This window comes from Sminthopsis crassicaudata, chromosome 1 (genome assembly GCF_048593235.1).
Source record: "Sminthopsis crassicaudata isolate SCR6 chromosome 1, ASM4859323v1, whole genome shotgun sequence".
Taxonomy (NCBI): Eukaryota; Metazoa; Chordata; class Mammalia; order Dasyuromorphia; family Dasyuridae; genus Sminthopsis; species Sminthopsis crassicaudata.
The window spans coordinates 142,205,399-142,228,721 of record NC_133617.1 but is presented as its reverse complement, the minus strand read 5'-3'; the positions used below and the strand labels follow the sequence as shown (position 1 = coordinate 142,228,721).

General features: G+C 33.5%; 1 protein-coding gene across 10 annotated transcripts in view; it reads left to right on the top strand.

Moving 5' to 3' along the window:
• The window catches only part of VPS13B (vacuolar protein sorting 13 homolog B), a 973,300-nt gene that overhangs the window by 254,715 nt on the left and 695,262 nt on the right, over window positions 1-23,323 (top strand). The window lies entirely within an intron of this gene.

Genomic DNA, 23,323 nt, shown 5'->3' with positions numbered 1-23,323 from the left:
GACTGAAGCTGTGAAGAGGAATGAGTTCTTAAAAGGTATATTTTGTAGTTATCTATATTGACATGGTAATTGAATTCATGTGATGTAATGAGAAAATTAGGAGAGAAAATGTAGAGAGAAAAGAGAGCTTGGAATAATCCCTGCATAGAGTATAGAACATGATATAGACTATAGAACATAGAGTATAGAATGATAAGCTTGCAGAGGAGCCTGAGAAGATTTAGATATATAGAAATATTTTTAAGATACAGCAGTATTATGAAAACTCAAGGAGCAATCTCCAGAATGAATGAATGAATCATTGACATTGCTTTAAAAAAAAAAAAAAAAAAAGAATGCCTGAAGTTGTCAAGTTTAGTCAACAAGCATTTATTAAGCACTTACTATGAACTGGGCATTGTGTTGTGGTTAAGAAGTTTGAGATCAATATACTTTGTAGTAAAAAAAAGAAAATCATTGGTAACATTGAATATAGAACAGTTTTGGAGATTGCAAAGAATTAAAAAGAGTGGGATTGTGAAAAAATGGAAGTAACAAGACTAGATAGTTTTTCCTAGGATTTTGATTATGAAAAGTCATAAAGAAAAATATAACAGCAATTATCTTATTTAGATTTTTGTGTAATACTTTATCTGAAGGTCCAGATCTAGCTTATAGGGGAAGAATCTCTTACCTTCTTTATCTTCTTCCTTTTATTTCTTCCAACGTTAAAATTGGATTTGATTAGAAACTTGCTTCTCACCACAGATTTCATTATTGCCTACCTTATCCCAAAAAGTAAATTCTAGTAAAGAAAAACTATTTGCACATATTATAAGGAAAGGAAATTTTATGAGCTATAACTATAAAGTAACAAAATTGTTAAATTACATACAAATAAATACTATTTTAGTAAAAATAGAGGAAACAAGAAGGATATAAATTTTATGGTATGTCTGTCCTTTGAATTTTTTTCTATCTTTCCAAATCTGTATATCTATTCCTTCTCTTTTCTGAAGTAAAATTCTCTATCTTCATTGGTTTACTCAGTATTTCTACCTCAAAGTCCTATAAATATCTGAAACTCTTATGTTTTCAAAACAGAATTTACTAAATTTTTTTCTAAACTCATTCTTCCTGTGGTATATCTTTAAAGAATTCCTTAAATGAAACTTTTGGTGTTTCATTCCTTCAAAGAGTTTTCTTGATGCCAAGACAAGATTTCTATGTGATACATCCAAGCTGCTTCTCATTTTGTGAATTTAGTTTCTATAACTAAATAATCATCTGAACCTAGAGGGTATATTGTTTCCCATATTTTGGACAGTAAATATTTGCATTACACTACTAACTCCTATTGAAGTTGCAGTCAATGAAAACTTCCAAGTCTTTCCCCTTTGAATTGAATGTGAAAGCTAGAGCCTCCTAAAGTCTTTACAAGTATGTGTATGTTTGTGTATGTGTTTTAAGGTACATGACTATTTATTCCTGTCAGTGTTCCTTTACAATCCATCATCAAGAGATAAGTGCATACTGTATTCCAGACATTGTACCAGGCACCAGGGATGCAGAAATAAAAATATAACACACAGATGAATTTAAGTTATTAATAATATCTTTGTGGATGAATCATTATTCACTAACAAAGATATTAATCACTTAAATTCATCTGTGTAGGGAAATGTGCTCATCACTGGAGATACAAAGAAAAGTCAAAACAATCTTTACTTTCATAGAGTTCATGTCCTAATGGGGAAGGCAGCATGCAAACAACTGTGTATAAGGTATAGCCACTGTAAGTGGAAAGGATCTCAGAGCAAAGATAGCATAGTGGAATGGGGAAGATTGAAAAGGTCTCTTGAAGAAGTTGAGATTTGAGATGGGTTTTGAAGGGAATCAGGAATTGGAGATTGGAAGGGAGAGCATTTCAGGGATGGGTGACAGCTAATGAAAGGGCATGGAGTTAGGAAATGAAATATTGAGAGGATAGCAAGTAGGTCATTACTCTGTGAGTTTGGGGTAGAAGTATAGTGTAAGAAGACTGAAAAGTTAAGAAGGGGCCAGAAAAGAGCATTTCTTTATTTGATTTTAGAAAGTATAAATTGCCATTGGAGTTTATTGGAGGTACAAAGAGTAATATGGTATATGTACATATGAAGAGCTAAATACATGTTTATAGCATTGAATTCTGATTACCTTCATGGAACAGCTGGAAAGCTGCTAGATGTGGGAATAATGAGCTGAATTCTGCTTCTGCCTCTGACACTGTGACCTTGAATAGGTCATCATTTTAAGCCTTCAGTTTACTCATCTGTAAAATGAAAGGTTTTACTAGATGATCTTGAAGGACTCTTCTGCTTCTAGATCTATGATACTGTCCCTTTTATGACCATTCCAGGTTGTTATAAAGAGAAGTTTTCTACGAATTATAGGTGTCAAGGGCAGCTACTTGGTATAATAGATAGAGCACCAGCCCTGAAGTCAGGAGTTCCTGGTTCAAATTTGGTCTCAGGCATTTAACACTTCCTAGCTATATGATCCTGGGCAAGTCACTTAACCCTAATTGCCTCAGGGGGAAAAAGAATTATATGTGTCAAGTAACTGAACACATTACTTAGCTCTTACTTTATTGAGGGCCCAGGTTTCTTGATTGTCTCTCTGTGTCTTTTTGTCTGTTTCTGTCCCCTTCCCTCCCTTCTACTCTCTCCTTTTCTTTCCACTCTCTTCTTCCCCCTTCCCTCCTTCCTCTTCTTTACCTCTTTTTCTGATTGCATCTCTTCATTCCCATTTTGTTCGTATTTTGTCAGTTATTTTGTGAAATGAATTTGGAAAAGGATCAGAAGGGTAGATTCATAAAATGGTATTAAGACGACAGTTTGGGAAGCTTTGTCTGAGTAAATAAGAGACCAGGAAGTATCTAGACCAGGAAGACATACAATAGTATGTTGTTATTATATTATATTATATTATATTTTATTATAATATATATGATTATAATTTAAGGGGGTGTGTGTGTGTGTGTATTTTTTAAGAGTATATTTCTTAAAGGGATGCTTGGATAGCTTATATATCCAATAAGGAAGTTTGACCCATGGAAAGCCAATGAGGTTTTGGGGGCTTTTTGGGGGGGGGGAGTTTGGTTTTTCTTTGAACAAGGCTCTAGTTGTGGTCATCATACTATATTTTCATTCTCTGTGAACATACTAATCCAACAAAGATATAACTAAAAGTAGAAGATTTAAGTTCAGATTTATATAGTGAATATGTTAGAGTAGTTTTCTGTGCCATTGGCGGAACAAATTAAACTTTCACTGGTTGAGTGCATATACCTACATGGTATATAGTGTGGGAGGATTATCAGCCAGTTAGCCTTATTGGTTTATTGGGAGTAGAACACACTTAAGCCAAATTTTCCCATGGAAGAACTACTGTAATAGAAATCTCAGAAGTTTTACTAAGAAATTTATGAGGTGGGATGATAGTAAATTACTGAAGAACCTTCAAAGCAAGTTCGTAATTAATTGATGATTTATTGACTTCATCCTCAGTGCCAGTTTAAAGAAAAGGGTGGGAGGATTAGATTTCAAACTTCACTTTGATAACTGTGTGAGGTCTTTAAAAATGTTTTAGTTAAGCTGCAATTAATTAACTTAATTAAACAAATATTAGTAAAAGAATAAAAGAATTTATCAATCCATAGGAAATATTGTAATGGACTCAATAAAATAACTGATAGAAAGTTTCATTCTGAACCTAATTAAGATAGAATAGAATACAAAGTTCACCAGTCACTTTATGATCTTCTGGCAAGTTAAAAATTTTCTGATATTCTATTAAAGTTATATTTTTAAATAAAACTATTTATCTGCCTTCTAGTTATCATATTTTACTGAAAGTCTCTAAATGTTTTCTTGCTACCCAGTAACATTTAACTTTTAAAATGTGACTATTGTATTTCCAAATGGTAGTAATTAAAATAATTCATTTTGTAACATATTGTAAATATTTGTTTTCTTGTTTATATGGTTCTAAAGCTTCAAATGATGCTTTTTATAACAAATGGTGGGGTTTTTTTCTGTTTTTGCTTTTGTTTTTAGTTTTGCCATTTGAATATAAATAGAAGTATCTCTGTGAAAAGATATGGAATAACTTGACTCTTCAAGTGGTGAACTAATTTTCTATATCTCAAATCTCATTTCCTCTTTTTTTCTAGTCTGAGAAGATCACCTTTCTCTGACATGATTGCTTTTATGCCATTCTTGTAACATAATTAGATAGCAACACAATGAACAGTCTAGATGCCCTTTTATTTCTGCCATAAAACAATAGTGCATTGCATAACACACTTTTTCATTGTTGGATTTTAGCCAGGACATTGAAATATGTCCTCAATTCCCCTATATCTATATTCGAGTCTGCCTTTGCATACCCTGAAGTAGGGCATTATAGAGCTACTTTTCTTGACTCCAACATAGGAACAGGCATATATGCTAAACAAGAGATATATATCTTAATGAAAACCAAACTTATTATTATTTTTTTTTAGTTTGAAAGGACTAGATAAGTTTTGTAGTGACTATAAGTAAATGAAATAAAGTTTCTCTGCTTTCATTGGAAAGAAGAATTGTATTCTTTTAAAAAAAATTATAAGCCAGCTTTTTTTCTTTTTCTTTTTCTTTTTTTTTTTTTTTTTTAATTAGTCACTGGAAAACAGCCATGGCAAAGGAAATAAAAGAGATTTGGTTTTCTGGAAATCGGTAAAATGGAGACACTACAAAACTTTTGGTTTTTAGTGCCCAGAATCAATGAGCCTGAATTCTGCTCCTGCCTCTGACACTATGTGATTTTGAATAGCTCACCATCTTAGGCCCTCATTTTTCTCACATGTCATGGAACCTCAACTTTGCTCTATCCTTATTTTCCTCTTAATTACCAAGATTTTTTTTTTACCCTTAAATCTCCTTTAACTATGATGTTTTCTTTTTTTTTTTCCCCTTGTTCTTTCATTTGTTTATTTATTTTTTAATTATAGTTTTTATTTACCAGATATATGCATGGGTAATTTTACAGCATTGACAATTGTCAAACCTTTTGTTCCAATCTTTCCCCTCCTTCCCCTTCACCCCCTTCCCCCAGTTAAGTATGTTAAATTTTGCTATTTTCTTAAGGCTTAATCAATTGTCCCTTCTTTTTATCTGCAGAGGAATTCCCTTCAGGAATCTTCTGTGTTCATTTTCTTCACTTTCTTCTCTTCTCTTCCATTCATTTCTTCAATCTAGTTTCCAATCTCACAACTTGACTGAAAACTATGTCAAGGTTACTAATAATTTATTAACTTCAAAATCTAATGGTCTTTTCTTAATCCTTTTTCTCTTTGGTTTATTGGCAGGTTTTGATGCTGGTGACTATACCATTTTTCCCAATACTTTCTCTTCCCTTAGCCAGTCTGATAGTTAGGACCTTGTCTTAGTTCAGGCCTCTATTACTTTTTTTGTTTTCTAATTGAACATCTAAATTGTTTCCAAATTCTTCCCTTCTCTTTCTAATTCATTCCTCATACAGCTGCCAAAATAATCTTTCTAAGCCACTGATCTGACCATAATGTTTCTCAGACTAAAACCTTCAAACTCTTTATTCTGACATTAAAGTTCTACAGAATCTGGCCTTCTCTCTTTTCTTTCTAATTCTATTTCGTCCTACTTTCAAAAATTCTCCATTTAGCCCAAACTGGATAGTCAACAGTTGTTCATTGACTTTGATACTTCTCTATCTTCTCCCTTTACACAAGCTGTTCTTCAGGTGTATAGAATGTATTCTCTCCTCATCCCTGCTTTTATTCAACTAGACATCCTACCAATCCATCAAGGTTCAATATGGAAACCTTCCCAGATGACCCTGCTGTTAGGATTCCCTTTCTATTCACTTTTCCTTTCATTATATTCATTTGTAACTCTCTCCCACCTCTCCATTTGAATATAACTCTTTTACTTGGCCTTTTTTTTTTTCAGCTTTGAATCCCTAATATTAGCATAGTGCCTTGTAAATAGTAGGTGTTTTAAAAATGTATGTTGAATTGTCAGAAGTTGACTTGTAGTAATCTAACAAGTCTCCAAATTGAATTTTGAAGAATTTTGTTGAAATGAAAGTGTATATATATGAGGAAATTTTTTATTTTTCACTATTTTGGATATTTATCTAATGTTGATATTGTTTGTTTTCTCAATAAATAAGACATATGATGTTAGGCTCTATTTTTTTTTTTAAATTCATTTTTCCAAATTATCCCCTTCCTCCCTCCACTCCCTCCCCCCGATGTCAGGTAATCCCATACATTTTACATGTGTTACAATATAACCTAGATACAATATATGTGTGTAAATACCATTTTCTTGTTGCACATTAATTATTAGCTTCCGAAGATATAAGTAACCTGGGTAGATAGACAGTAGTGCTAACAATTTACATTCGCTTCCCAGTGTTCCTTCTCTGGGTATAGTTATTTCTGTCCATCATTGATCAACTGGAAGTGAGTTGGATCTTCTTTATGTTGAAGAGTTCCACTTCCATCAGAATACATCCTCATACAGTATTGTTGTTGAAGTGTACAGTGATCTTCTGGTTCTGCTCATTTCACTCAGCAACAGTTGATTTAAGTCTCTCCAAGCCTCTCTGTATTCCTCCTGCTGGTCATTTCTTACAGAGCAATAATATTCCATAACCTTCATATACCACAATTTACCCAACCATTCTCCAATTGGTGGACATCCGTTCAACTTCCAGTTTCTAGCTACAACAAAAAGAGCTGCCACAAACATTTTGGCACACACAGGTCCCTTTCCACTCTTTAGTATTTCTTTGGGATATAATCCCAATAACAGCAATGCTGGGTCAAAGGGTATGCACAGTTTGACAACTTTTTGGGCATAGTTCCAAATTGCTCTCCAGAATGGCTGGATTCTTTCACAACTCCACCAACAATGTATCAGTGTCCCAGTTTTCCCACATCCCCTCCAACATTCATCATTATTTGTTTCTGTCATCTTAGCCAATCTGACAGGTGTGTAGTGGTATCTCAGAGTGGTCTTAATTTGCATTTCTCTGATCAGTAGTGATTATCAATTGGAGAATGGTTTGGTTTCCTATAAATCAGGGTCAGTTCTCTATATATTTTGGAAATGAGAACTTTGTCAGAACCTTTCCTTTTAAAAATATTTTCCCAATTTGCTACTTCCCTTCTAATCTTGTTTGCATTAGTATTGTTTGTACAGAAACTTTTTAGTTTGATGTAATCAAAATCTTCTATTTTGTGATCAATAATGATCTCTAATTCTCCTCTGGGCATAAATTCCTTCCTCCTCCACAGGTCTGAGAGGTAGACTATTCTCTGTTCCTCTAATCTATTTATTATCTCCCTCTTTATGCCTAAATCATGGACCCATTTTGATCTTATCTTGGTATATGGTGTTAAGTGTGGATCCATATCTAATTTCTGCCATACTAATTTCCAGTTTTCCCAACAGTTTCTTCCGAATAATGAATTTTTGTCCCTAATGTTGGTATCTTTGGGTTTGTCAAAGATTAGATTGCTATAGATGTACCCTTTTTTGTCCTTTGTATCTAATCTGTTCCACTGATCTACCGTTCTATTTCTTAGCCAGTACCAAATGGTTTTGGTGACTGCTGCTATATAATATAGCTTTAGATCAGGTATAGTTAGACCACCTTCCTCTGAGGTTTTTTTCATTAGTTCCCTTGCAATTCTCGACCTTTTATTCTTCCATATGAATTTTGTTGTTATTTTTTCTAGGTCATTGAAATAGTTTCTTGGGAGTCTGATTGGTATAGCACTAAATAAATAGAGATGTTAGGCTCTATTAAGGGTTATTGCATCAATCTTATTATTACTGTCAGTCTTCCTAAATCCTCACTGATTTATTCATTCATTCTTCCATTCATTAAGAACTACCAGTCATAATGAAATCTTAGATCTTTTGAAAACTAGACTGAATACCAGACTCTTCTGTACTTGTGATTCAGGAAAACCCAGGTTTGAATCCTGCCTCCGATAGACAAGTTACTTAACCTCTCTCTGCCCCACTTTTCTCATCTGAAAAATGTGATGATAGCAGCACCTTCCTCCTAAGATCATTGTAACATTAAAGTAAGATAACATTTGTAAAATGCTTCTTAAACTTTAGAGTCCTATATAAATGCTAGTATCAGTTATATTTAGGGGAGTACTTAAATCTATCTATCAATATGTCAATAAATATTACGTGCCTACTCTGTGCCAGGTATTGTAGTAAGCACTAACCTTAGAGGGCTTAGTACAGAGGTTCTCAAACTACGGCCTGTGGGTCAGATGCGTCCCACTGAGGACGTTTATGCAGCCCGCTGGGTTGTGGCAAATGGGTTGAGGGGCAGAGACAGAGTGTGAGTTTTTGTTTTTACTGTAGTCCGGCCCTCCCACAGTCTGAGGGACAGTGAACTGGCCCCCTATTTAAAAAGTTTGAGGACTACTGGCTTAGTAGGTCCCTAGAGGAAAGTATAGTTCACCAGAAGTGAGATTTACTTGACTATGATATCAAATTTTTTCCCCTTGTGAAGGGAGACACAGACTCCAGAGATTTATATTGTCTTTGAAATTATAATACTATATTGGATTGACTTATCTTTCCAGCATTGCCCATCTCTTACCTTTATTTTTCCTTCTTGACAAAAGAAAAATGATTTGGGTTGGTAAAGTGCCATGCATCCCTCCACTTGGGTTAATCCTAATTACATACGAACCTGTGTAATCTTACAGATTTATGGAACTCTGCTAAGTGCTAGGAAATACTTATTCTTATAGAAAATGGGTTTTCTCTCTCCTTACTTAACAAAACTCACAATATCAGGGAGAAATAAGGCATTTTCTAGATCCTGATTCTATTCCTTTGATGTTTCTTAGCTCCATTGCCTGCTTAGTCCTTTAATTTCTCTTTGTGGGCTAAGAACCTCTGCTTTATCTTCTTCACTTGGTATCTATTTCTTGGTGTATAAAATTACCTAGACTTATTGTGTAGATAAGCTTTCCTTCAGAGAGCTGAGATTGGTTTAGCTTCTTTTTGCATTTCTTTGTTTTCACTTTTTCAGCCTGAAATGTTTTGCTTGTTTGAAAAATTTATTAAGAATATAGTTCAGCTGAATGAACTAATAGCTATTCATCAACAAGGGAGCAATTAGTGCCCATGAACTTCACTGTCATGATGATGGGATTGATTCAGTAATCTTCATTTAATGCCTATTTGGTAATAAAGTTATTTCACTTACAGTTAATTGTTTAATTATTGGTGCTTTTCTTTGTTTTTAATCACTACCATTTCTCAATAATTTCTCCCCCTATCTTAACAGAACTCTCCTCTATAACAAATAACCAGTCAAGGAAAAGTAGTATATTGGGCATATCTGAAAATGTATGCTTCATTTTGTATATATAGAATATAACCCCTCTGCTGAAAGGCAGATTTTATAACTTGATGTAGCAACTGGTAATTGCTTTCCTTAGAGTTCTGAAGTATTTCAATAGTATTGTCTTTTAGGTCGTAGTAATCTGCATGTAAGTTGATTGCATGCTTTCATTTCTCTGTATCAGTTCACATAAGTCTCCAGACATTTCCAGTTTATATTATTTCTTGTGGCACAGAAAATGCTCCATTATATTCATATACCAGATTGTTCTGGCAACTACAGAAGGTAACGTTGCAAATATTTTTGTACATAACATAAATGTACAAAAATGATTAATTTCTCAGGAAATAAATGATCTAAGATGATTAAATTATATAGTTTGAGCTGGAAAGGACTTGAGATATCATTAAGTTCAATAAACTAATCTTAGAGATGAAGGAAGCATATCAATAAACAGTTTCAAATAAAAAAAAAAAACTAGCTATCAACAACTACAGAATCATAGAATTTGAAATTTGAAAGGGATTTCAACAGTCATTTAGTCCAGTTCTTACATGAATGAGATCCTCATTATAACATAATTACTATGATTTTTTAAACCTCTACTTGAAGACCCACAAGGATAGGGAACATAATATCTCTCAATAGAGTTCATTCCACTTTTGGACAGCTAAAATCTGTAGTGGTAAAGAGGGAAACAGAGACAAAGAAAAGAAAATCAATGAGAAAATATACATAAGAAAAGAAAAAGGTCAAGTCTAAAGGAAGCACATGGCAATTGTTAAATTTAGTAATGTGCACTTTTAAAATCACAGAATACCTAACAAGTTCAGGATTTGATATTCATTTCACTTTCTTTTTGTATGCTGAAATGGGTATGTCTAATGAAAATTGTTAAGTTGTAGTAAAAAAGAAAATTTAAATAAAGCTATATAAGATCTTTGCATCTGTATGAACCTTATAGGATATATGCCTAAAAAGTATGTATAATTTAGTTACTTTTTTAAAAATGTGGATATATTTTTTAAAAGTTTATACTTAATTAACATCTCCAAAGACTTCCTACCTACTCTATTATATTTATTACTATAGTCTTTTTTCATCTTTGACAAGCTGATGAGTATGAGGCTCTCTTCATTTGTATTTATCTTTTCAAAGATTTAATCTTATCAAGAGGATTTCACTTTAATGTTAGTGTCTTCTGAGTTCGATCATCTCCCTTTTATTCTTCATATATCTTATATATAGTTTCTTGCATGTTGCCTTATCCTATTAGACTGTGAGCGTCTTGTGATCAAGAACTGTTTTTCCTTTCTTTGTATCTTTAGTTCTTAGCATGATGCCTGGAACATAGAAAAATCTGAGTTAAATACTCAGAAGAAACTGAGTGAAGTATTTACTGTGCTACTGATTATTTCTAGCTTAGCTCATTAAGTCCCAGATGGTATTGGAAATACCATATCTTTGTTGCAGTACTTCTATAGTCCTCCTTCCTTTTATTTTCTCTTACACATTATGTGTTTTCCTTTAAGATCTGCTTGGAGGGCTTTGAGTCCACTTTCAACCTGCAAAACAATAGAACCAAATTACTTTAAGCACAAAGAGGAAATCCTTGTCCCTTTGAATTCTTGAATTCCTGTCAGTTTAACTAATTATCTGACTTAGAAATAAATATAACTTTTCAATTTCTTCTTAATCCGTTCTTCTTATTTTTACTGTACCTTACTCTACACTGAATTCATACAATCCAATGACCCTCCTGTCTTGGACACAACACTTGATCTCTCTAATCTGTACATTTACCAGCTGTCCAGTATGTCTAAAACCCTCTTTTTTCATTTCTATCTGCTGGCTTCTTCCATGTCTCAAAGAATAACTTTGCAAGAAGCCTTCCCTAGTTCTTTTTAATCTAGTGTCATCCTCTTCAATGATTTTCATTTTGCTACCTTTATATCTTCTCTGTTCCTAGTTGTTTTTCTTCCTGTTTCCCTTATTATATTGTGTGGTCCTTGAGAGTGGAGACTGTTTTTTGACTTTCTTATTATTCTCACCACTTAACACAGTACCTGGTACTTAGTGGACACAATAAATTTTTACTGACGACAAATTGTGTGTGGAAGAGGTAGGAAGACTGAGGAATCAAGGGTACCAGTTGGATTGTGAGCTTGGATAAATGAGAAGATGGTGGTACCTTCAGCAGTAATGAGAAACTTCAGAAGAATAGAGGGTCTAGAGGAAAAAATAATGAATTTGATTTTGGACACGTTGAGTTTAAGATATCTATGTGATACTACATTCAAAATGTCGTTGAGGCATTTGGCGATGCAAAAGTAGAAGTTAAGAGAGAGGTCAATGCGGGGGAAAAAAGGAATCGAGGATCATTGTATAAAAGATATTTGAAATCTGTAGGAACTGAAGAGATCACAAAGCAAAATCATAAAAGAGAGCAAGAAGAGAGGGCTGAAGGCAAACCTTGAAGGGCATGTACCTCTAGCACATGCATTCTGGATAAAGATCCAGGAGAACAGACTGAGAAGGAATGACTAGATCAGTAGGAAAACCAGGACAGGATAGTATCATGAAAACTCAAGAGATTTGAAGAAAATCTTGAGAAGGTGATCAGTTTTGTTAGAGACCACCAAGACATCCATGCCTCATAGCTGAGGGAAGCAGATGGTCTTCACTAGGACATAGCATAGTTTCAAGAGGAGCTAATGATTTTAAGAATTAAAAATGAGAGTTGGTGGGACACTCATTACAAAGACACAGAGATGGGCTAGAATACAAATAATATGACAAAATAAAAATCAATATAATGGCAAAAAAAAAAAATCAAACTTAGCATAGGTATAGTATAGGAGAACCTCTAATGAACCAAAGCTGCCAGTTAATTGCTCTAACTAAAAACAACAGAATAGTAAAATGTATGAATAAATAATGAGATATTCAAGAGTTTTAGTTTGAGTCTCAAATTGTATGTAGTTTTGTTTTCTGTATTTTAAGAGGGATGTGAAGAAACTGGAAGGTATCCAGAGAATAACAAGAAAAATAATTAAAAGAATGGAAAATGGAACATATGTGGAAATGTTAAAGAAATTTGGTTGATTTAAACTAAAAGTTTAACTTAGAGTTTAACTTAGCTCCCTTGAGGGTTCTTTTTAATAATATATGCTACTGCCTAGATCCTGTTTTGACCTCTGAGGTCAATGCAGTTGCTGTTTTAAAAAAATTAACTTCTAGAGAAGAATGAGCTTGTAGATTCCTTGGGTAGCCAATAGTAAGTAGTGTGGATTTTGATTTCTTTCCTTTTACTTCCCTGGAGCTCTCTTTTTTTTAGTTCTGTACACTCTTAAAGGAAAAACTTGAGGAGGATAGAAAATAAGATGGCAGCATGTAATATGTAGTAATGTCACTTCCTGATATACTATCTAGTACTCTGTGGCTTCCAGACAGGTAGTGAGTAAAATAGAAATATTAAAATAGGATTATTCACAGGCACCTAGATTTAGAACCTGATATAGACTTAGAGCTCATATAAGCCCATCTCTTTCATTTTACAGATGAGTAAACTGATGGAAAAATAAACCTGCATTTGCTCAAAGTCTTACAGATCCTGTTAAAAATAATAGAATCTACCAATCACACTCAGACCATATTGATTTCAGTTCCATCACTTTTTCCATGGTGCTAATTCTACATGTTGGTAATGTGGACATCCATATTGGAGGAGATGATATATTGAACTGAGTTTGTGGTCACTCATTCACAATCAGGATAGCTCCACCCAAGGCAAGATGTGAGAAACTGAGTGAATTAACTCCTTCATAAATAAGGAGCAGTTTTGTTTTTGTTTTTTGTTTTTTTTCTCTAGGTCCTCTCCAGAGAGTAGCTTCAGTCATGAAGCTCAAGTCATTTAATGTCCAGTCATGCTGCAGACATTAAACATGTCATGTCTAAGCAACAATAAAAGAAATTATAGAATAATACATTTCTCACCTCTGGAGTTGATAAAATGGGTCTATTTCTTTGTGAAAGAATAGTCTAGTCGTTATATATGATAAGTTCTTCGAGTTTCGAATTGTGTTCACCATGTATGAGAGAGAACACAATTTATAGCTAGCTAAACAATTAAGAGTGTCATTTTTCAAAAGGTAAATGTTTGTCCTTTTTTTCTCTGGTGAACTGGTATACAAATACTTTTGATTAAAATCACTTAATGTGAAAATGGTATACAAGTGTGTGTTACTTCATTCACAGATTCCAGAAAAAATAGGAGGATCTTGGAGAGTTCAGGATCCTTTTGTGAGGAGCAATTTCTTAGACTAGCCCAAATTTTCTGTCCATTCTTATTATGATGAAGGATATAGGTAATTGTGTGAAGGAGGTGGTGGCAATTTCCATGGGTAGTCACTTTTTTTTCTTTCTCTCTTTAATGGACTTAAGGAAGTTCTAATGCTATGGATAAGGAAGAAAGTGATATATTAATAGTTGTGGTAATTATAATGCTAATTCTATTACATAAAAGCTCTAAGGTTTTTCTCTATAACTATTCCTTTATTCCTTTGGAAGTTGTGATTTAGTTTACATGATTTTTGAGAAGTTGACTTGTAGATTATTATAAAGGAGATGTAAAGTAAAATTATATCTCTAGAAAAGACAAACCCTTTCTTAATTACCTATTTGATAGGAGTTTTATTATTGTTAACTTCTTGAAAGTTGAATGTCAACTAAAAATAAGCTTATTAGACACTTGATATCCCTGGTGTTGCTTTTTTCTTAACTATGTTATATTATTATTAAAAGATTAGTCATATTTTGATAGAATCTGATTATGATTTTTAAAAAAAATTGTTCTTACCTAAAGTATAAAGTTTGTAACAAACTTTATAAAGATACTAATTTATTGAAAATCTTGAAAGTAGAATTTGACAGGCAGTATTTTAAGGTGAAATTTCCATGTGAGAGTTTTCTTAACCTGACATTTTGTGGTTTCGCCTCATAAAACTGGCAAAGGGCTCTCAGTATGGAATGTTAATGGGGTGAAGTAATGAATGCAGGCTGAGATGTAGCAACCAGACCCAAGCAAGCCTGTAGTTCATACTCCATGATTCTTGGGGGAGGTCTTTGTAGACAGTAGCTTTACTAACAGATAAAAGCAGTAGGAAGTCTTTTTAACTCAGCAGTTGATCATACTCTTTTGTTATAACTTGGGCTCAGAAGCCAAGCAGTCTATGAACATGGGAAAGTAATTAAAGTCAAGCCATAAAAATCTTTTCTAATAATTCTGAGTTTCCTTAAACTCTGTAGCAGAAATAAATTACTCACTATTGACTGCCGTTTTCCCTCCCAATTAAATATTACCCTTTTTGTGCTCTCAAGTATTTATGTTGACTTTCTCCTTTTTTTTTTTTTTTTTTTTTTTTTTTTTTTTTTTTTTTTAACATTAAGGCAAAATCACTTTAGTTGCAATCATGTTAATTATGGAAAATGTTTTAAGGTAACATTTGACATAAGAGGACATTAGTTATTAAGTACATTTGCATTACTTATTTTAGGAGATGGAAAGTAAATCCTTGAATCTTCTCCATTTGAAAAGGAATTAATAGTGTAAATAGTTTGGAAAGATCTTCAAAATAAACTACTGTGTTTTTTTTAGTACTGAAGTGCATAAACTCTTAAGCAGGTCTGTAGACAAACTATAAAAATGAGATTAAAACAAATCAGGCATCAATGACTTCTTTATGTCTTTAATATATGGGTCACTATTGATTTTTTCAGATGTCTTTTGAAACATATGAATCTTTTCTTACAATTTACATATCTAATTGACAACATGATCCTTTCTCTTAAAATATTTTATCTTGGATTGATCACTTTTGTTCTATTTCTGCTACTGACATTTAAATTATCATTATCCCTTCATCTCTAATTATCCTAGCTTTCTATCTTCCATTTTCTAGTTTTTCTTCATTCTCTTTGTCCTTCATGCAACTGCCAGTTTATTTTTCATTATAAATGCTTCTATTATGTTACTCTACTCAAGAGCCTTTATTGCATTTCCAGGGCCTTTCAGATCAAATTCAGCTTCCATAGGGTATTAACCTATATTATGAAAATATAACAATTTTTAAAATATTTAATTTGACATGCAAATTATTCTATTAAAGGGAATTTTAATCCTTTAAAAATTTCTACATCAATTTGTGAAAGATTACAGTATTTGAAATTATGACAGTCAACCTCAGCTGAGTAACTAGGATCTTTATAAGCATCTTCAGTTCAACATAGTTACACTAAGAAAGCAAAATAAGTTGAAAAGAGAGATGATTTTTTTTTCCTTATAGAAAGCACAATGCTAAAATATATTCTGTTTGGAGGGAATTTTTTCTTAAGTACCTCTTTAAAAATGTCTTTTGACATTTAAAAAAAAAAGGATTGGATTTAGACAAATTTTTGTGTAGTTTGTTGGTCCAAATAAATTAATAAAGTCAGCAGTTATATTAAGTATTATTTTTCACATTTATGTTATTGATGGTACATGTCTTATTTGGAAGTTTCATTTTAAAAAAATAATAAATATTAATTTAATTATGGTTAAGTGACTTGCTCTATCCACTGTGCCACCTAGCTGCCTCTGAGGCAATTGGGGTTATATGACTTGCTCAGGGTCACACAGCTAGGAAATGTTAAGTGTCTGAGACAAGATTCAAACTCAGGTCCTCCTGACTTCAGGGCTGGTGCTCTATCCACGGCATCCCGGCCCTCTACAAATTATTCATTTTTAAAGTAATTAAATATTCATTTAAAGAAATATTTTGAGGATACCATAGTTTAGTCAACTTAAAGATATTTGCCCCTCAACTATCAGTATTTTACTAGGCTTTATAATATTGTAACACTCAGTTATTCTTTTAAAGAATCACCCATTCATTCAGAAGATTAATAGTATTTATGGACTTGTTAGCACTCACATTATTGTAAGATCATTTTAGTGATAAATACTTCCATCTTTCTGTTTTGATTGTTTATAATGAAAACCCTAAACTAACTCTATGCTTCTCCTCCCCCCCCCCCAAATCCCTCCTTGAAGAGTAGCTTCTTTTAATTTTATTGAGTGAAATTGGAAGGCAGTTGAAATAAGGATTGGTTTGAAGATTGAATGATAAGATTTATAATTTCTTTTATGACTAGAGTAGCAAATCTGAATTGAAGTGGTTTAACTTGCAGCCATTTCTATTTTCCCAATTTAAAGTCACCGAATTTGAGTCTAGGGGAGGGGGTGTTCTTTTTCCCTTTCACCAATTCTATTTTCAAGAAATTGTTTTCTTTTCCCATTTCACCAAATCTAATTCTTAAGAAGTTATTTTCTTCAGTATATTATTTTTTCCATTTCACCAAAGCATTTTTAAGGAGTTTTTTTTTCCCCCAGGCAATTTTTTTGTTTCCTTTTCCAGATTCTCCTACAAAGCTCTTATTTCCTTTCCTCATTTTTGTTAATCAGTAGAAAATAGTTTCTCATTTTATTTTATTATTTTTCTTTTTTTTTGTCCAATTTTTTTTATTAATTTTTATAATTATAACATTTTTTTGACCTCCTTCCCTCCACCCCCTCCCCTAGATGGCAGGCATTCCCATACATATTAAATATCTTATAGTATATAAATTGTTTTTGTTTTTCTTCCCAGATTATTTTTATCTTCCGAATACAATTCTTCCTTTGTAACAATAACAACAACAAAATTCGGTTCTGCACATATATATTGTACTTAGGATATACTATAAGATATTAAGGTAAAAATAATCTGGGAAGAAAAACAAAAACAAAAAAATAATAATAATGCTCACAGTTTACACTCATTTCCCAGTGTTCCTTTTCTGGATGTAGCTGATTCTGTCCATCATTGATCAATTGGAATTGGATTAGTTCTTCCCTATGTTGAAGATATCCACTTCCATCAGAATACATCCTCATACAGTATCTTTGTTGAAGTGTATAATGATCTCCTAGTTCTACTCATTTCACTCAACATCAGTTGATGTAAATCTCTCCAATCCTCTCTGTATTCCTCCTGTTGGTCATTTCTTACAGAACAGTAATATTCCATAACATTCATATACCATAATTTACCCAACCATTCTCCAATTGATGGGCATCCATTAATTTTCCAGTTTCTAAGCACTGCAAAAAGGGCTGCCACAAACATTTTGGCACATACGGGTCCCTTTCCCTTCTTTAGTATTTCCTTGAGATATAAGCCCAGTAATAGCACTGCTGGGTCAAAGGGTATGCACATTTTGATAACTTTTTGGGCATAGTTCCAGATTGCTCTCCAGAATGGTTGGATTCTTTCACAACTCCACCAACAATGCATCAGTGTCCCAGTTTTCCCACATCCCCTCCAACATTCATTGTTATTAGTTCCTGTCATCTTAGCCAATCTGACAGGTGTGTAATGATATCTCAGAGTTGTCTTAATTTGCATTTCTCTGATCAATAGTGATTTGGAACACTCTTTCATATGAGTGGAAATCATTTCAGTTTCATCATCTGAAAATTGTCTGTTCATATCCTTTGACCATTTATCAATTGGAGAATGGCTTGATTTCTTATAAATTAAAGTCAATTCTCTGTATATTTTGGAGATGAGACCTTTATCAGAACCTTTACCTGTAAAAATGTTTTCCTAATTTGTTACTTCCCTTCTAATCTTGTTTGCATTAGTTTTGTTTGTGCAGAAACTTTTTAATTTGGTGTAATCAAAATTTTCTATTTTGTGATCAATAATGGTTTCTAGTTCTCCCTTGGACACAAAGTCCTTCCTCCTCCACAAGTCTGAGAGGTAAACTATCCTATGTTCCTCTAATTTATTTATGATTTCGTTCTTTATGCCTACATCTTGGACCCATTTTGATCTTATCTTAGTATATGATGTTAAATGTGGGTCCATGCCTAGTTTCTGCCATACTAATTTCCAGTTTTCCCAGCAGTTTTTGTCAAATAATGAATTCTTACCCCAAAAGTTGGGATCTTTGGGTTTGTCAAACACTAGGTTGATATTTTTATTCACTATCTTCCCCTGTGAACCTAACCTATTCCACTGATCAACTAATCTATTTCTTAGCCAATACCAAATGGTTTTGGTGACTGTTGCTTTATAATATAGTTCTTGATCAGTTCTTGTCATCTTAATTATATTCCCTCTGCCTATCCAAGAGCACTCAATGTCTTTCCAATTATTTAAATCTGACTTTATTTTTGTGGCAAGTGTTTCGTAATTTTGCCATATAATTCCTGACTTTCCTTTGGTATTTATATTCCCAAATATTTTATACTATCGACAGTTATTTTGAATGGAATTTCTCTTTGTATCTCTTGCTCTTGGATTGTGTTGGTAAATGTATAAAAATGCTGAGGATTTATGTGGATTTATTTTGTATTCTGCAACTTTGCTAAAGTTCTGAATTATTTCTAGTAGCTTTTTAGCCAAGTCTTTGGGGTTCTCTAAGTATACCATCATGTCATCTGCAAAGAGTGATAGTTTGATTTCCTCATTTCCTACTCTAATTCCTTGAATCTCTTTCTTGGCTCTTATTGCTGAGGCTAGCGTTTCTAGTAGTATATTGAATAGTAATGGTGATAGTTTCACTCTTGATCTTACAGGGAAAGGTTCCAGTTTATCGCCTTTACATATGATGTTTACTGACTGTTTTAAATATATGCTCGTTATTATTTTAAGGAATAGTCCATTTATTCCTATACTCTCAAGCATTTTTAGAATGGCTATTGGATTTTATCAAATGCTTTTTCTGCATCTATTGAGATGATCCTATAGTTTTTATTAATTTGATTATTAATATGGTCAATTATACTAATAGTTTTCCTAATATTAAATCAGCCCTGAATTCCTGGTATAAATCCTACTTGATCGTAGTGTATTATACTGGGGATGATTTTCTGAAGTCTTTTTGCTAATAACTTATTTAAGATTTTAGCATCAATATTCATTAAGGAGATTGGTCTATAGTTTTCTTTCTCAGTTTTCAATCTACCTGGTTTAGGTATCAGTACCATGTCTGTGTCATAAAAGGAATTTGATAGGACTCCTTCAATCCCTATTTTTTCAAATAGTTTACATAGCATTGGAGTTAGTTGTTCTTTAAATGTTTGGTAGAATTCACATGTAAATCCATCTGGTCCTGGGGATTTTTTCTTAGGGAGTTGGTTAATAGCTTGTTCTATTTCTTTTTCTGAGATAGTTTCCCATTTTATTATGAAGAAAGACTACAGCATTGATTTAAGCAAACATGGCTTCCCTCTGCTTTTGCTTTTGTCAGGACAGCAACACCAGTCAGAGAGTTAAGAAAGCTGTCCTTGCATTTCTGTCTCCCTTAAGTAGCTTCTACTACTCCCTTTAGGCAGGGCTTTGTGTGGTTTATATAGGCAGGAAGCACAGTAATGCATTTGATCCCTTAGTATCAGTCAAATCACAAGAGTGGCTTTCTTCTTCATTTTAAAGGGAATCAATCCAAGCTCTGTAAAATAGGTGCTGCAGCTACTACCTCACAATTCTTGTTGGCAAGAGCTCTTATTTTTGCTTAGGGACATCTTACTGATTAAATGGCTGACACTAGGCAACACTGATTGTGAGAATGTAAAATCCTCAACAGGATTCATCACAGGAGGAGCTATTAGAGCAAAAAAGAAAAAGGTGAAACAGACAAATTACTTACTGGCCCCTTGGAAGGAAAGAGTATCAGGGACAGTTTAGAGCAGATTCTCTAATGAATAATGCTGACAGTAAGCAGGAACAATATCTGGGAAATTTGGCCCAGCCTAGGTGAGGACTTAATCTCTTTAATACCTTCCAAGCCTCTTGTGCCCAACTATTTACAGTCTTTTGCTGCCTGAGACTCAGGCAGAAGAATAACACCAACATCTTTGACCCTTTAGAAGCCCCAGGTGAGGAGCTATACCTTTTTTTTTTTTTTTTTTTTTTTTTTTTGGTGGGGCTAAGTAAAGTCTCTCCCTAACTTTCATTTAGTGACTCCGGATTGACACCAGTTTGGGAAAGAGATGCCCTTTTCTTGAGAAATTCTTGTCAGCATAGTTATGCTTACATAATTTCACCTCCTCTAAGTTCCTAGAAAGTTAGACACGTTCCCAAATTCTACATCTTTATCTTTCAGATATTCCTTCAAAAGGAGTTGTCTCAACCCATCTTCAGAGTAAAGAATACCTGCTATTTGGGAGACCTTTGTCTGAAGGGTCTGGAGTCCTCCAAAAAAAAGACAGTCCTAGAGGCTTTGTTGGCTTTGCTTATGGAATATAATAAAGAAGTTCCAAAAGGGATCAGTTAGAACTACATTTACAATCAATCCATAAAGAGAAATTTTTATGATGGTGAATCCAGATTGATTGGTTCTGTACCTGCCGTCCCAAAACACTTACTTATATAGATGGTTATATATGCTGAAACACAGACTTCCTTCTCAAATTTCATTATTTGGGCTATTCAGGGATATATTATAGTAGGGATTAAGAGGCTTATAGTTAAAGCCATAGGTGGGACTCTGCCCAATAGAGAAGATTATTATTCTTAATACATGCTGGCAGGGAAAGGGAAGAATATAGAGGTAAAGGCTGTCAGTGGTTAACCATAAATCCAATCTACAAAACTCATCTTTTAAATTATTTTTTTCCTTCTTTGTTGATCCTTTTTCTGAAACTACCTGCAAAGAAAAGTTATTTATATGAGGTCAGATTTGCATATATTAATTACCTAAAAAGATGGACAAAAAATAGTTCTCATTCAAACCTCAAACTGATTCAGTCAAATTTGTGAATGTAAATTTTCTAAGAGATCCCCAGTTGATAAAACTGTAGCAAGTAAGAATTCTGCCTCTGCTTTAGTTTCCTCAATGGAGAGAATGCAGCACCTACCTTGCAGGGTGTTGTGAGGATCAAATAAGATATTTGTAAAGCACATAGTACAATACCTGGCACCTCACAAGTGCTTAATAAATACTTGGCTCCTTTTCCTTTTGTCCCCTTCTCATTTAATGACATCTTCACCAGCTAATGACAGCTAATTATTATCTATTAGGTTGTTTCTTAAATTTCTCCTGTATTCTCTCAAGTTCTTTGGTAAAGAAATCATGCTCACTCACTAACCTCATTGTAAAAAAAAGTCACCTAAGATTCTCTTATAATTGGGAAGGGTTCTTAGTTCTCAGTCTCATTTTTACTTCCATTCTCTTCCTTTAGTCTTTATCTCATCAGGTCTACAGACCATAACTCATCTTTCACTTTCTCCTTTCCCTTAGTTCCCTCATTTCTCACCTATTTGTATCAGACAAGATCATACCTATATAGTCTGAAGGTTTTTCCTATGTTCTTTAATTTGTCTAAATTTTGCAATGATAAGCTTAGGATTTGAGCTGCAGTCAGCTCTAGGTCTTGCTTTAGCTGACTATATAGAGCTAGCTTCTCCACCTTTAGTTGCAAAGAATATAATTGACCTAATTTCAATATACATGATACTCATGTGTAGAATCACCCATTGGGTTGTTGAAAAAAATGTTCTTCATTCATATCTCGGGGAAAAAAATATTTCCTGGCTGTCATAGAATTGAACAACTTTGGTATCTTTGACTTCAGTGGTTAGGAGCATAGACTTGTTTTGCTGTGGTATTTATCTTAAATTTGAATAAATATCATACTTTTTAAGATTATACTCCCGTACTGCTTTTTAAATAATTTTATTGACTCTCAAGATTTCTTCATTTCTTTGAAGGAATTCTTGCCCACAGTAATGTATGTAATGTTCACCTGAATTAAATTCACCCCTTCCAATTCCATTTTAATTCACAATAAAAATGTTACATTTGAACACATCCAGCTTATTTTCATTCTGTACAAATCAAATGAATAATGAATTTATTAATCACCTTGATTTGTTTGAGCTTTATTATGATCCAGGAGAGACTGAAAATAATCTGGGATTCAAAATCTGCCAATCAGAGGGCAGAATGTGAATTGCTTGAATTAAGACATACCAGTGATCCTTTGTGTTGCTGAGTAAACTGCAATACCTATACTGTGTCAACAATCACAGGGCCAGCTCAAATTGGTTCATAACAGCCCCAAATGGACAGAGCTTATACCAGTATCTTGTTTCTGAATACTCTGTATTCCTTCTATTCTCCTACCCTGCTTTACTGTGAAACTTCAGGTTATTTTCCAAACCTACAGTCTTTAGAAAGCTAGACTAAGTTCTGATGTTTTCTGTGCATACGTGTGTTATACTTGCCAATAAATGCTTGCAGGTTTTTCACATACTGTGTTTCTGTTCCCTCTATTCAGGCAGACTCTGTACTACAATTAATTAAAATGTCAGTTAATCAGTTCACAGGTCTTACATTTCAGCTTCTCATGCAATATTGATCTTTATAGGATCAGATTTTCCCTTTTGTCACCATATTCATCTATAGCTGAGCTTCTTTTTGGATATGACTCAGCTGCTTCATTGTTTCTGGAGCTACTTGTAGTTGTCCTCTGTCCTTCCCCAGTAACATGTTGAATACCTTCTCACCTGAGAGAATCAGCTTCTGATATCGTATGTATTATCATCTTAATAGCATTCATGGGCTTTTCTTGGCAAAGACGCTAGAGTGGTTTGCCTTTTCCTTCTCCTGTGGAATAAATTTTGTCAGAATTCTACACTTTGACCTGTTCATCTTCAGTAACCCTGAATATTATAACTTATAGTTTCAGTGAGCTACACAGGCTCTTCCACCATAACAAGGCAGTGATGTAAGAGGGTAACTAGGCAGTGGTGGACTGTGTACTGGCCTTGAATCAAAAAGACTCATCATCTTGAATTTAAATCTGGCC